This window comes from Pinus tabuliformis, chromosome 8 (genome assembly GCF_031772625.1).
Source record: "Pinus tabuliformis cultivar Carrire ecotype Pingquan chromosome 8, CPIR1, whole genome shotgun sequence".
Lineage (NCBI taxonomy): Eukaryota > Viridiplantae > Streptophyta > Pinopsida > Pinales > Pinaceae > Pinus > Pinus tabuliformis.
The window spans coordinates 995400004-995412199 of NC_142294.1; the positions used below are offsets into that span (position 1 = coordinate 995400004).

At 42.4% G+C, this 12196-nt stretch overlaps 1 protein-coding gene and 1 pseudogene across 1 annotated transcript in view; one reads left to right on the forward strand and one right to left on the reverse strand.

The window, feature by feature from the left end:
• LOC149238752 (putative protein phosphatase 2C 25) overlaps positions 1-12196 on the reverse strand; it is a 341969-nt gene that overhangs the window by 226598 nt on the left and 103175 nt on the right. The window lies entirely within an intron of this gene.
• On the forward strand, positions 1088-2806 carry LOC149238754 (eukaryotic translation initiation factor pseudogene; annotated as a pseudogene).

Below are 12196 nucleotides of genomic sequence, written 5' to 3' on the forward strand. Positions count from 1 at the left end.
GGGCAGACTTCAGAGAGGCTCTGACCTTCAGAGACTTTTGCAAGCTCAAGCAGAACGAGAAGGGGAAAGGCTATGGTACGCAGAACTATGAGCTACATCGTTCTATTGGGAAAATGTATTTTCCTACATATGATGGCACTACCAAGTGCACAACACGTGCTTGGGTAGAGAAGTTGGACACATACTTCCAACTAAATCGGATGACAGAGGTAGAGGCCATCAAGATGGCCACATTGCACTTGGAGGGGGAGGCACACAATTGGTGGTTTCATGGTTTGTCCACTCTAAGGCATACCAGCGTGACCTCCTATGAGGACTCCACACGGAGAGTAGTGGAGTGCTTTGATCGAAAGGATCCAGAGGCTCACTTCAGGGAGTTGACCCAGCTCAGACAGGAAGGGCATCCAAAGCATTATATCTCGGAGTTTTTGAGGGTCTCGGTCATGGTACATGATTTGTCAGATGCAAGGAGAGTATACACATTTGTAGAGGGGTTGACAGAGCCATTGCGGGGACTAGTGAAGTCTCGCAAACCATTTCCTCTTCTGGAGGAAATATCTTGCGCTCGGGATTTGCAGGGGGCTATCCCCCAGACCCGAACTCCATTTCCTTCATGTACTCCCTACCCTCAGAAGGGAAGTGACAATAGAGCACCCACAGCGTAGAAAGCAGCTAAAGGGCGGGGTCAGTTGGATGACGAGACCAGGAGAGACCTCATGAGGAGAAAGTTGTGTTTTACATGTCGAGAGCCTTCGGCACCTGGTCATTGGTTGTTATGAATATAATTCATAACAATTAGATAAATAAAATAAATATTAATATTAAATATTATTTAGGTTAAATGGTCATTAAATTAAGTGAAATGGCATGTCTAAAAAGACATGCCCATTCATGAAATGTCACCTGCTGAGGTATAAAAGCGGGGCCTCATTGTACGTTCAAATCATCTTATACAATCTTTTATATATATTAATAAATTATTATTTTAAATACCTATGTGTATTAAAGCCTTCAAGCTATCAGTCTTCACGCTTCAGCATAGTTTTTATGCTTTAGTGGTTTCAGAGCCATGTCACACGATATAATCATGCGGGCTTTTGAACGCAGTTCGCCGCACAATGTGCCATTACGTTCACATCTTGATTACGTTGAACAGTTTAGTATTCAAGAAGCATTTCAGTGTTTAGAAAGATCAATTGCAAAAGTTACAACATATCGAAAGGAAAGTGATAACAAGGGAAATGAGTCCAATTCTTCTTTTGCTTCCTCGATTTTCACGGCTCTTCCCTCACCCAGGAACAATAATTCATCTCTTCCCAAAGGTGATTCTGAAGCCCCAACAGGTGGGTTGACGGCCCTATTGCCACCGCCCAAGAACGACAACATCCTCGGGGCAAGCGGCGCTCACACTAGGCGCCGCTTCTTTCTAGATACTGCACCTTCCACACACCAATCACCACTACCTGCTCTTGCTCCCAAGGAAGGTTCCTGGGAAACTCTTCGTGAAAGTAGAGAATATGGTGCTCTGATGTCAAAACCACAGGACTCTGGTTATCAGTTTTCTCGCCGGGAGCAATTGAACTCACAGTTTTCAAAAGTTAATGTTTCATCAGGCTTGGGGCCTGGACCAGCTGCTGCTCTAGTGAAGGTTGTAGTTCCATGGTCGGCCAGGAGGGGAACCTTGTCAGAAAAGGATAAAGTTTTAAAAACTGTGAAGGGGACACTGAACAAATTAACCCCAGAAAAGTTTTGTGTTCTCAAAGATCAACTAATGAATTCGGGAATCAACTCAGCAGACATTCTGCAGGGAGTAATGCATCTTATTTTTGACAAGGCAGTGCTGGAACCGACATTTTGTCCCATGTATTCTGAGTTATGTCATGATCTAAGTACCACACTCCCTCAATTTCCAGCTGAAGAACCAGACGGAAAACCAATAGCATTCCATAGGATTCTTCTTAACACTTGCCAAGAAGCATTTGAAGGTGCAGACAATCTGCGAGCAGAAATCAAGCAAATGACAGCCCCAGATCAAGAAGTTGAATGTCGTGACAAGGAGAAGATGGTAAAGCTTCGTACTCTGGGAAATATAAGGCTAATTGGGGAGCTGTTCAAGCAGAAAATGGTACCTGAAAAAATTGTTCATCATTGTATTCAGCATTTGTTAGGCCAGGATGCAAAGTCTCCTCCTACTGAAGAAAATGTGGAGGCCCTTTGCCATCTTTTCAACACCGTTGGAAAACAGCTTGAAGAAAACCCCAAGTCGCGTTCTATTATAGATTCTTATTTTTCCTCAATGAAGCAGCTAGCTAATAATCAACGCCTGGCATCTCGAATGAGGTTCATGGTTTGTGATGTTCTTGAGTTGCGTGCTAGTAAATGGATCCCTAGACGTGGAGAGATAAAAGCTAAAACTATAAATGAGATTCATTCAAAAGCTGAACAGAAGCTTGGTTTAAGGCCCGGATCAACAAACATGTGCAATGGTCATGGTGCATCTAATGTTATGGGTATGGGTGTTGGAAACAATTTTGGTATTGGACGGCCTGGAGGTTTGATGCCTGTAATGCCTGGAATGCCTGGGATGGTTCAGTTATATAATTTACTGGGAGTAAGTATCAATGTTATAAATCCGAAACCATGGCTGCTTCCTGGAGTGGATTCTTCACACTTTTTCAACTATGACCATGCTCATACACTGGAAATGACGTCTTGTAGAAAGCACAAAACCAGCAACCTAGTCAACAACTCCAGGGACGGCATCGTATGCGGCCCTCCAAATCCGTCGTACCTTTTTCAACCGTGACGTTGGTTGGTAAATGGGTAACATGGGTTGTTTAATTACAAAATAATTACAAATTATAACTATAGAATTTATAATTAATTATTAAATAATTTATAAACATAAATCATAATTTAAATATATATATATATATATATATATATATATATATATATATATATGTTATGATTTAAAAATAAATAAATAAATGAAAAAGAATTTAAAGTTTTCAAAAAAAAATAGTTTAAAAAAAAAAAAAATTATTAGAAGTTTAAAAAAAACCAAAAAAAAACAAACAAACAAACCAATGACTCAAAATAGGGTTATTAGCGAATTATAGATGCTGACCCACCAATGACGGAGACCTTCTGCTCTCCATATGCCGAGACGACATTTGCAAGGACGATTGCCAGTAATATAGCTTTGAGGACAAAGCTTCCAAAGGAAGAGGCTATGTTATGAATATAATTCATAACAATTAGATAAATAAAATAAATATTAATATTAAATAATTAAATATTATTTAGGTTAAATAGTCATTAAATTAAGTGAAAAGGCATGTCTAAAAGACATGCCCATTCACAAAAGGTCACCTGCTGAGGTATAAAAGCGAGGCCTCATTGAACATTCAAATCATCTTATACAATATTATATATATTAATAAATTATTATTTTAAATACCTGTGTGTATTTTAATATATTAAAGCCTTCAAGCTATCAGTCTTCTTGCTTCAGCATAGTTTTTATGCTTCATTGGTACACAGCAGGCAAGGCCCATTACATGTCTTCTCGTACATTGATCAGGAGGATGATGGGGAGTTGGAGTTTGGTGGCGAAGACAGCAAGGATCCAGCAGGGAGAGGACCACCACCCCCACCACCTCAGGGAAGAGCATCTTTCGCACCAGTCGAGGGAGTCCTAGCTTCTTTGTGCGGGATTCCCAAAATTTTTACTATGAGGATAAGAGGTACGGTGCAGGGGCAGCGTGTCTCAATCATGGTAGACAATGGGGCCACCCACAATTTTATTGATGCTCAAATGGTCCAAATGAGGGGCATCACCACTGCAGAGTTTGAGGGGTTTTCAGTCCTAATACCAAGAGACAAGACTATGCAGTGCACTCAATATGTTACTGCTCTGACAGTGACTAGGAACTATTCGATGACAGACCACTTTTTCATGGTGGATGTATCGGACACCAATGTAGTGCTAAGTGTCCAATGGTTGTATTCCCTTGGTTGGGTTACCATCGAATGAAAACAACTAGTGATGGAGTTTGTTGGACCGGATGGCAAGCCGGTGGTTCTTAGGGGCATGCATTCATAACCCCCTCAAATATTTTTGGCCCACCGAATGGAAGTCGATTTGAGGGATGGAGACATAGCATGGGCAGTAGAGCTGAGGATTTCAGAGGCTGGAGGAAAGACTATACCATCACATCCGGACATATAGGCAGTAGTGGATAGATATTTGGTAGTCTTTGGAGATATACCATCAGGACAACCACCTGACAGGGGATTCGAGCACACTATAGAGTTGGAGCTTGTTGTGCAGGTTGTCATCAGTACACCCTATAGGCATTCCAAGGCCTATAAGGACAAGATCGAGAGATCCATGAGGGAGTTATTAGAGTTGGGTCACACCAGACCAAGTTCCATTATGTTTGCTTCTTCGGCTGTGCTGGTGAAGAAGAAGGACGAGACTCTCTGTATGTGTATTGACTACAGGGCCCTTAACAAGAAGACACTGAAGAACACGTATCGCATTCCGCGCATTGATGAGTTGATGGACGAGCTTAAAGGAGACAAATACTTCTCTAAGATAGATTTGCAGTCATGGTATCATCGGATCCAAGTGAGAGAGCAGGACATTCTGAAGACAACCTTCAGGTGTCAATATGGGTATTTCAAGTTCTTGGTCATGTCTTTTGGGTTGACCGCTGCACCGACTACTTTTCAGTCATGCATGAACCATGTATTCTGAGGCCAGTTGAGGAGGTTTGATTGGTATTCTTTGATGGCATCTTCATCTACAGTAGTACATGGGAGGAGCGCTTGCAGCACTTAGAGACAGTCTTGTGTATATTGGAGGAGCAACAATTCTACACCAAGATGTCCAAGTGCGAGTTTGGGCTAACAAAGATGCTTTACTTGGGACACATCATAGGTGTAGATGGGGTCAAGGTGCACGAGGAGAAGATTCGGGCCATTCAAGATTGGCCAGAGCCCCGAGATGTGACAACGTTGAGAGGATTTTTGGGCATCTGTACCTATTATCAGAAGTTCGTGAAGGGCTTCTCACAGTTGGCAGCACCCCTTACTGATCTGACTAAGAAGGGGGCTTTTGCGTGGACAAAGGGAGCTCAGGCAGCATTTGATCGCCTCAAGGAGGTGATGAGTTGTTGTCTGGTATTGGCACTCCCAGATTTTACTCAGCCTTTCACATTGGAGTGTGATGCATCAAGTGTAGGGATCGGGGCAGTCTTGTCCCAAGGAGGGCACCCCATTGCTTTCGAGAGCCGAAAGCTTCTACCTCATGAGTTGTCGTATTCCATTTACGACAAGGAGATGTTGGCCATAATGCATGCATTGGCCAAATTTAGACAGTACTTGGTGGGGAATCGATTTCGGGTGAAGATAGATCACAACAGTGTTCGCCATTTCATGGGGCGGCAAGGCCTCAATGACAGACAACAAAGATGGGTCAGCAAAGTACAGGCCTGCGATTTTGACATTGAGTATGTGCGAGGGAAGCACAACATAGTGGCAGATGCACTATCCAGGAGACCAGTCGGGCTTTTCATCATGAGCATTTGTCATGACTGGAAGGCTCAGTTATTGGTAGAGTGCTCCAAGGATCGTCGAGCATGCGAGATCTTGGAGGGAATCTATGCAGATGAACGCTACAGGGTGATGGATGAGGTTATTTATTATAAGGAGTGCATATTTTTGGTTCCGAGATCACAGTTGAGAAAGTACGACCTTCGAGCAGCGCATGATTCTCCTTTGTCCAGGCACCAGGGGTTTAGGAAGACTTATATGGTAGTGAGAGAGTGCTTCACTTGGAAGGGCCTCAAGGGAGATGTGTTGAGGCATGTGCAGGAGTGCGAAGCTTTCTAGAGGAACAAAGGAGAGTTGACCCATCCAGCAAGATTGTTGCAGCCTCTTCCCATCCCTAAGGGGCAATGGGAGACCATCTCTATGGATTTCATCACTGGACTTCCCTCGGTGCAAGGGAAGGACTATATTTTTGTGGTCGTCGACCGACTAACCAAGTTTGCACACTGCTTTGCCAAATTTAGACAGTACTTGGGTGGGGAATCGATTTCGGGTGAAGATAGATCACAACAGTGTTCGCCATTTCATTGGGCGGCAAGGCCTCAATGACAGACAACAAAGATGGGTCAGCAAAGTACAGGCCTGCGATTTTGACATTGAGTATGTGCGAGGGAAGCACAACATAGTGGCAGATGCACTATCCAGGAGACCAGTCGGGCTTTTCATCATGAGCATTTGTCATGACTAGAAGGCTCAGTTATTGGTAGAGTGCTCCAAGGATCGTCGAGCATGCGAGATCTTGGAGGGAATCTATGCAGATGAACGCTACAGGGTGATGGATGAGGTTATTTATTATAAGGAGCGCATATTTTTGGTTCCGAGATCACAGTTGAGAAAGTACGACCTTCGAGCAGCGCATGATTCTCCTTTGTCCAGGCACCAGGGGTTTAGGAAGACTTATATGGTAGTGAGAGAGTGCTTCACTTGGAAGGGCCTCAAGGGAGATGTGTTGAGGCATGTGCAGGAGTACGAAGCTTTCTAGAGGAACAAAGGAGAGTTGACCCATCCAGCAAGATTGTTGCAGCCTCTTCCCATCCCTAAGGGGCAATGGGAGACCATCTCTATGGATTTCATCACTGGACTTCCCTCGGTGCAAGGGAAGGACTATATTTTTGTGGTCGTCGACCGACTAACCAAGTTTGCATACTGCTTTGCCATACTGACACGATATTTAGCCTCATAGATGGCAGAGTTGTTCTTTAGGGAGGTCTTTCGTTTGCACAGACTCCCTAAGACCATAGTCGGTGACAGAGATAGCTAATTCATGGGAGGATTTTGTCAGGAGCTCTTCAAACTAGTTAGCAATGGGCATTGAGCTCACCTCGAGCACCAACTATCATCCGCAGACCGATGGTCAAACAAATAGGGTGAACCAGTGGTTAGAGGGCTATCTGAAGAATTATGTGACAGGGCAGCAGAGGGCTTGGATTCGATGGTTGCATCTGGGAGAGTATTGTTACAACACCACCCATCATATGTCCATTGGTATGACTCCTTTCGTGCCTTATATGGTTATGATGCTTTGTATTTTGCTAATATTGTTTTTGGAGACAGCAGGGCCCCAAAGGCCAAGGATTGGATCCTAGAGAGCCAAGATATCCTTAAGGCTCTTAAGGATAACTTACAGACAGCCCAAAACCAGCAGAAGATGTATGCTAATCGGCATCAAGTAGAGAGGCATTTTGAGGGGGGGGGGGGGCTTGGTCTACCTTATATTGCAGTCGTATCGACAGTCCACATTGAAGCAGAAGGGGACCGAAAAGTTGCAGCCGAGATTTTTTGGGCCATACAGAGTGATCAGGAGGGTTGGAGAGGTGGCTTACGAGTTGGAGCTACCACCAGGGAGTAGGATTCATAACATCTTTCATGTGTCATGCCTCAAGAGGGTGTTGGGGCAGCAGGTTACAGCAGTCATGGAGTTGCCTCCACTTGATGATGAGTGGCATTCGATCCTAGAGCCAGAGGCCATCTTAGAGACCAAGGAGAGGAAGCTCAAAAGCAGGATCATTAGAGAATATTTGGTGAGTTGGAAGAGTTTACCCGATGAGGATGCCACTTGGGAAGGAGAGCACATTCTTGAGCATCTAGCATTGAAGTTGCTTGGGGACAAGCAACATTTGTGAGGGGAGGATTGTCATGTCCCTTCCTAAATTATTTTGGAACAAGATTATTTTTTGTATTATGGGGCCAATTTTGGGGCTAGTGGACCCCATTCGATTTTATTAGGAGATTAGACTTAGGAAAAGTTATTTATGTTGTACTTAAGTCACACATGGGGGCCACCCTCACTAGGGAAATATGCACTCCCTAGTTCGATTTACATGGCGGTGGTTAAGTTTTGCATGATGGTGGTTAAGTGAGGGCATACAATGGAGGACGAATTGGAGGGAAAAGTGCTCCACGAAATCTATAAAAGGAAAGCAGCTCTCCTCATCTCATTCATCTTTTTGGTATATCGATTTCTCTTTGGTTGCTCGAGCTACTTAGCCGAGTCACTTGCTGTTTAGCACGAGTTCTTGAAGCGAAGAGCTCACCCTTTCTTCGGGGGACTTTGAGTGCCACCCTAGGAAGGCTTTCTGCATTTCTTTAGGAGGAGGACCTCATTGTGATTTCCAGCAGTGGCATTCACTTCCAGGTGGTGCATATTACTAGAGGACACAGTGGAGAGGAGGTCGAGTTTGTTGTTGGTGTCTTGCAGTGGAGTTTGGGCATGAGATTTTCCAGAGAGGAGTCTAGGGAGGATTGTCGACATTTGGGAGAGTTTGGGAGCTGGTTGAGCTTATAGCTTGGCAATGTGACTTTCACACTACCTGGGCCAGCGCAGAGGCAGTACTGGGAACTCACTTGGTGGATAGAGTATCAGTCCTTGAGGCTGACCTTTGTCGTGGAGGTTAGAGGAGATACTTAGAGTGGTGTTTGCTTCCCTTTCAAAGCTTGGAGGAGGATTTCGTGGCCACTTATTGCATTAAATTCGGCCTTCAAAAAACAATAAACCCATCAAAAACAGTGAGCAAGAATTTGGTCAAAGGAGAGAGAGTCCATGGTCAAAATTCATATTCTCTATGGTCAAAGTATGCGTCAACAAAAGTCAAACAACCCAGAAAACCTTGATCTCTATGCCAAAGAATGTGGCCTCCAAAAACATATCCAAATTAGGTCAAAACAAGTTAAAATGATAAGTCAAAGTTGGTCAATGAGCGGGTCAAACTTTCCCAAATAGAAGTCAAACTTTCGTCAACAGAAAAAGGCCTCCTCCTCCTCGCATGTGTGACAAGATCCTACAACTTTTACCGCTGAACAAACCATAGAAGAGAAGAGAATGCTTGAGATGAGATGCTCCAAAGTGATGTGACATTAGGTTTATTTATACACGTTGGAGGAGACCCAATTTGACTTCTAGGTCAACCTAAACTTTTGTGCACAAGCAGGTTTTTACATTAAAAATATATTTTTATTTGACCAAATTAAATTCTTCCAAGGGCAAAGAGGGTCTTCTCTAGATGAGGAAATTTGTCCCTGAGCTACCAAATTAACACTACCTCTCAGCTAGGGAGAAATTTCTCACTGCGTCATATGTCCCATCTCAAATGTCTCGTCATCATCAAATCAAATTAAAATGTCGTTTATGCTCATCTCTGCTCATCTGTTGAACACTCTCGAATCTAAAAGAAGAAGAATTTGACATCATAGGAGAGCTCAAACTACCACCCTTTATCCAAGGACAACACGCAGGATACAACTTACCATGGAAGGTAAGGATCATAGTTATCCTATCGTCGGAACAATAAGCAAGATACTACTTACCGTGAGGTAAGGATCACAACTATCCTATTGTCCATTGATCTTCCAAACTTGACCCTTAAGAGTCAGCGGTAGAACACCTGCATCCACTACCTTAGGAGGAGATACACACTTACCATGAAAGTTAAGGGTCAAACACAACCCAAGTCACTTGGGGGAGATACACACTTGCCATAGGCAAGGATCATACATGCCCAAGTCTCCTCACCCATTGGTCAGATGGGTGGCAATCTCAACAATCCTAGCTTGCGGGTAGGACGCATACTGGGGTATACTTGGTAGGGTAGATACACACTAACTGTGAGGTAAGGATCAGACACAACACCAAGGTTACTTGGCAGTAGGAGTGAAAGCGAGGAGCGAGAGCGGTAGGGGGAAGCGAGATTTTCAAAAGCTCTCGATTCAGGAGCGAATCAAGAGCAAATTTTTATATAATATATATTTTTATATATTTTGATGCATATATGTCAACAAAAGCATGTAAAATGATGAATTAAATATAAAAAGCATAAAAACATAGATTGAACCATATAACATCAATCATCTAAAAGTTATAATCTTCATCAACCACGTCCACAAGTTAGTAACATACAACATATCAAGTCTCATGATTCATCAATCTTAAAGTTTCAAGCTTTCAAAATTCAATACATAACATTTATCATCATTGATTACCAAAATTATATAAAAAATCTAACATGAAATGAAATGTTATAAAATGAAATGAAATGAAACAACTTTCAACTTTCATGAACCATCATATTCATAATTCATTACCAATGAGTTATAATTGCCAACTTCAAACTTCAAACATAAATTGTCATATATTGTTTACAAAAAATATCATAATAAATATGAAAGAGTCAACAGTTATAAAAACTACTAGAAACTAGAAAAGACAAGTAAATCTATTATCTATTGCTAATGCTTGGGCCTCTTGCTGCCATGAGAAATGTCTAATTTCTTAGTCTTGTTGGAAAATCAAGATTTTTGTCGTTAGTATCACCCTCTAAGCATTAACATCCAGAGGTATCTTTGTCATTACCTCTAGATCTTTATAGGGGTCTTTGTCCTTAATATCACCCTCTAAGCATTAACATAAGATAGAAAAAACATAGCATGTAAAGTCAAGATTTTGTTTGAGTGAATGGGTACATTTTTAGTAGGGTCATGATAGAGGAGTTCTACAAACAATGTCACTATCATGAAGGTACATAGAGGGATTGATTCTCTTGATTAAATACGAGTTCCATACCCTAGTACATGACAAAATCCAATGGAAACATTGCAATCCCCCAATCCTGAAATCCTGAAAAACTGATAAGTCTGCTGGATTTTGAATGAGATCTAAAATTCTACTTTCTCCATATGAAATCCAATGAGGTCAGAACCACTCTCAAACATCCCGAGTCATTTCACGGTAATGTTAAAAATTTAAGTAAAAGGATGAAAATGAAGATTAAGGAGAATGTCACTTTTACTTTAAGAATTTAACATTACCATGAATTGCATATCAATACTAGGGCCATAGGCTTGACCATTAGGTTGTCCCACTCAAAAATTATTGCTTCATTGAAAAAAAAATTGCATTTGGAATGTTTTTGCAAAAAAGGCTAGGGAGCGAAAAAAAAATTAGGCAGTGCACTCTCAGGGTCGCTCCCGAAGGGAGCCCACGCCAGGAGCGGGTTCGAGGGGGGGGAGATGCTCCCCCACAACCCTGCACAACACTACGATGACAATAGGAGAGATACACACTTACTGTGAGGTAAGGATCAGACACACCTATTGTCCACGAGTTCCTTCAACCCCAAGACCTCTCTGCCTCAATTCGTCTCCTTGGGAACTCAAAAAGGGGGGAAGAGCATAGCTTAGTGTTCTCGATTAGTCAGGACCCTTACCCAGGAGGATCACATCCATCAGTCCACACTGCTCTCTCAAGACCAAGAACTTCCCTTTTAGCAAAGCCTTGCAGAGTATATTTGTTATATGCTCGTTTGTCGAAATACGATGGAGTCTCATTGCTTCTCTTTGCATCATGTCTTTATAATGATACCTGATCTCAATATTCTTGGACTTGTCATGAAATTCAGGATTCTCTGCCAATCGGATCCCACTCTTGTTATCGCAATATATCATTGTTGTATCTAGCACCTGCTCAAACAGCTCTCCAAAGAGCTTCCTCAACCATATAGCCTCACAGCCAGTCATGCTAGCAGCAATATACTCTACCTCTGTCGTGCTCAAAGCTACAGACTTCTACTTCCTGCTCATCCAAGATATCATGGCAAGCTCCAAACTAAAGCAGCACCTTGATGTGTTTTCGTGTCAATAACACTTCTAGCCCAGTTAGCACAGCGTACCCATGAAGTCTCACATCCCTGGCTGTATATCTCAAACCAAGATTGATCATCCCATGCAAATATCTCAACACATGCTTGGCAGCAACCAATGTTTTACAACTCGGACTCGGACTCGAGGATCGACTCGGACTCGGACTCGGACTCGGTAATGACTCGGCCGGCTCGATTTCAATGACTCGGTCGTTGTAAAAAATACATTAAATATTTATTTTTTTTATAAAAAAACATAATTTTAAAGATTTTCATTCAAGTTTCCAAACACACAACATTATAATATACATGGAAGACAACATATGATCAAAGTAGGCTCATGAACCAATCCATTATATCAAAATGGTACGGTGTACCCAATGGCAATAGTAAAACTAAATACATAGTCAACTGTAGTCTGTCATACATGATCAAAGACTCAAGAG